Genomic DNA, 3,632 nt, shown 5'->3' on the forward strand with positions numbered 1-3,632 from the left:
GCATCCCATCCACCGAGCACCAATCACACATCCCACCACAAGATCTTTAATATCCCGTCTCATACCCGGCCACCATCTCATTTATCCGAATTTTTCCTCCATATCTTCCCATTTAGGGTGTCCGCCTGCTTTAGAGCCACGGATCCGCTGCATTTCTGAATCGAATTGGGAACCTCTTGAAGTAAATCACTCTTCTCCTCACAGTTTATTATCCTCACTGTTCACTGCACTTTCAAGTTTGGAAATTGTGCCCTGTATACCCAGGTCCAAGTCATTAATATATATCAAGAAAAGCAGTGGTCCCAGCACCGACCCCTGGGGAACACCACTGCGCACCTCCCTCCAGTCCGAAAAACAACTGTTCACCACGACTCTCTGTTTCCTGTTATTGAGCCAATTCTGTATCAATGCTGCTACTGCCCCTTTTATTCCATGGGCTTTAATATTGATGACAAGCCCATTATGCGGCACTTTATCTAACGCCTTTTGAAAGTCCAAACACACCACATCAACTGCATTGCCCTCATCGACCCTCTCTGCACCTTATCAAAAAACTCTATCAAGTTAGTTAAACACAATTTGCCTTTCACAAATCCGTGCTGGCTTTCCCTAATCCTTGTCCAAGTGACTGCTAATTCTATCCCGGATTATCGTTGCTAGAACTTTCCCCACGACCGAGGTTAAACTGACTGGTCTGTGGATGCTGGGTTTTATCTTTCACCCTTTCTTGAACAAGGGTGTAACATTTGCAATTCTCCAGTCCTCTGGCATCACCCCCATATCTAAGGATGTTTGGAAGATTATGGCCAGTACCTCTGCAATTTCCACCGTTACTTCCCTCACTAACCGAGGATGCATCCCATCCGGACCAGGTGACGTTTCTACTTTAAGTCCAGCCAGCCTTTCAAGTACCTCCTCTTTCTGAATTTTTAGCCAATCCAGTATCTCAACTACATCTTCCTTTACTGACATTCTGGCAGCATCTTCTTCCTTGGTGAAGACAGATGGAAAGTATTTATTTAGTACCTCAGCCATGCTCACTGCCTCACAATGCTACTTCCTCACTATAATTGTGACTAGTGGTGCAATGGATAACGCATATGATTATGGATTAGAAAGCAAGAGGTTCGATTCCTACTTGGTTTGGGAATTTTTTTGCAAACTGTACATTATTTTATTGCTTTCAATACCTTGCAAACTGTCCAACTTGGTGGTGCTGCCTGGCTCCAGACCTGGTAAGTGCCTTCTTAGTGCAGCAAGCAGTGCATCAGTGTCATAATCTGAAGGTCCTGAATTCAATCTTCAGAGAAGGCATCAGGGATTACGAAGCTTTTTTTCCATCTCTCACCTCATCTTTCCATCTTTGCTGCAGAGCAAAATCAAGAACTTTTGCTGACTGCAGCCCATCAAAAGATGTTCTGCCCCTTGACCTCTCTGTACCCAAACACACAGTGAAGTTTAGGAAGTACATGGGCTATGGACTCGCTGACAACACTCTTCTTTCTGTATAATTGCACCAAGACAATCGGTGAGTGGAGAATATAATCAACGATCCCACTACTTCTCACATGCCAAGTGAGCGCTCTACCAGTTGAGCTAATTCCTCGTTTGCTGTTTGTAAATCGTCCTTCACAGTTCCCGCCTCGCACTCGCCTCCAAGCTGCTCCACGACCAGCAGAGAAATCTTGCCTTGGGTTGCCGCTCCTTGAATATATTAAATACTTTGCTCCAATCGGCGGTGTCGAGCATCAGCAAGTGAGGAACAGCAGAACGGGAAGCCACAGTAATCATGAATGATGCTGAGAAGAGCCCGAGCCTTCGGAAGGAAGACGAGGTCACCGGAAAGCAACAGCCGCCCGAGCTTGAGGGAGCAGCGTGAGCCCTGACTGACTGACTGATCGAAGACCTTTTTGCCTGAAATTGAGGGCGATTTGAAGTGTTGCTGCTCAAAGGCACTCCCTGCTGGTGAGCAGAGGGAAATGCTCGAGTGAAACAGCCGTGCTCGGGCAGAGACAGAAAGCTTTCAGGTTTGAGAAAGGAAAAGTGGTGTCCTGTGACTCAGTGGCAACATGTTAATCTGGGAGGTGCCTGCAAAGTTCAGAGAGCGACCTTGAGGTAATTGCTGCTTATTCCAAAAAGCACACTCACTCCTTCGAGCCGGAATTGAACCAGCGACCTAAGGATTACTTCAATTGTTTAATTCACTACAGTCCTCCGCTCTACCAGCTGAGCTATCGAAGGGAAGTGATATAAAAGATTGTCTTTGGTGATTGTTCACCGTGCGCCTGTTGACATGTTCAGACTCGTGGAGTCCGGTGCTGATCGAAGACTTCTTTTGCCTGAAAGCGAGAGCTGAGTGTTTTGAAGTATTGCTGCTCAAAAGCACTCCCTGCTGGTGAGCAGAGGCAAAACAGCCTTGTTTGGGCAGATACAGAAAGTTTTAAAGTTTGAGAAAGGAAAAGAGGCGTCCTGTGCCTTCATGGCAACATGTTAATCTGTAAGGTGCCTGTAAAGTTAAGAGAGTGACCTTGAACTAATTGCTGCTTATTGCAAAATCACGCGTACTCCTTCGAGGAGGAATTGAACAAATGATGTAAGGGTGACTTTATCTTATTTTCCGCGACAGTCTTGTCACTCTGCCAGCTGAGATATCAATGGGAAGCAGCAAAAATGTTTCACTTTGGTGATTGTTCACCGTGCACCTTTGACACACCCGGACTCGTGGATTCCAGTGCTCATGACTGAGGCTGACTCGGTACCTGCTCATACCGCAGCGCTGTGGGAGTGGGAGCTGCTCCGTGTTCTCCACAGCCTGGGCCAGTGACACAATGAATAATGTGACTGATTATTGATCTGGAGATTGTGGGTTTAAGTTTACGGAGGGTGTAAAGTGGAAGGCCGGGCCTGGAGAGCATTGGAATAGTCGAGTCTAGAGATAAACAAAGGCACGGATGAGGGTTTCAGCAACAGAACATCAATCTGGAAGTTGGGATTTGTTTCTCATGATGTTAATAACTGCTATAACTGGGCTGAAATTCAATATTCTGGATCTATGTCAAATAAATCAACTTTGTTTCAAACAGAATGGGTCAATTACTTGACGAATTCAAGATAAGAGACTAATTGATGTCCTCGTTACCGATTATTATGCCTTTTCTCCTTTCTCACTTCAGATTATTTCAATTCTCATACCTTCAATTACTCTCATGGCCAAGTCCCAGTTCCCCAGTCCTTCCCGAGTGCCTTCCCAGCCTTGGGATCCAGGGAAGATATCAGTAATGTACCCGGGATCACTAAACACAAAACCCAGTCTGTGAATCACTTTCAGCTTATCGTGTGTCCCACAGCATCTCTCTCACCTTCGATGTGTGAATAGAGCATCAGGCCTGGAAATCTCGTCTTAAATTTAAATACACTCAGCAAATGTATTTAACAAAATACAAACAAGTAAACACATCACGGCCCAATAATCCAGCACTAAATTCAAAGGAGTAAGTCTGTTATCAAACTCCTTGAGTGGACAGAATAAAAAAAATCCCAAATCTAAGATCCCCTCGAATCCTTTGCAAATACCTTACAAATCTTGACAATAATCAACAAGTCTAATTTAATGTTGACCTTTATCTTGAGTG

General features: G+C 45.0%; 1 non-coding gene across 1 annotated transcript; it reads right to left on the bottom strand.

The window, feature by feature from the left end:
* Nucleotides 1-2,148: 2,148 nt before the first annotated feature.
* Nucleotides 2,149-2,241, bottom strand: trnay-gua (transfer RNA tyrosine (anticodon GUA)). The gene is made up of 2 exons: nt 2,205-2,241; nt 2,149-2,184 (listed from the first exon to the last, which is right to left on the bottom strand). It is a non-coding gene; the product is annotated as a tRNA-Tyr (tRNA).
* Nucleotides 2,242-3,632: the final 1,391 nt, after the last annotated feature.

This window comes from Heptranchias perlo, unplaced genomic scaffold, assembly GCF_035084215.1.
Source record: "Heptranchias perlo isolate sHepPer1 unplaced genomic scaffold, sHepPer1.hap1 HAP1_SCAFFOLD_73, whole genome shotgun sequence".
NCBI classification, from domain to species: Eukaryota; Metazoa; Chordata; class Chondrichthyes; order Hexanchiformes; family Hexanchidae; genus Heptranchias; species Heptranchias perlo.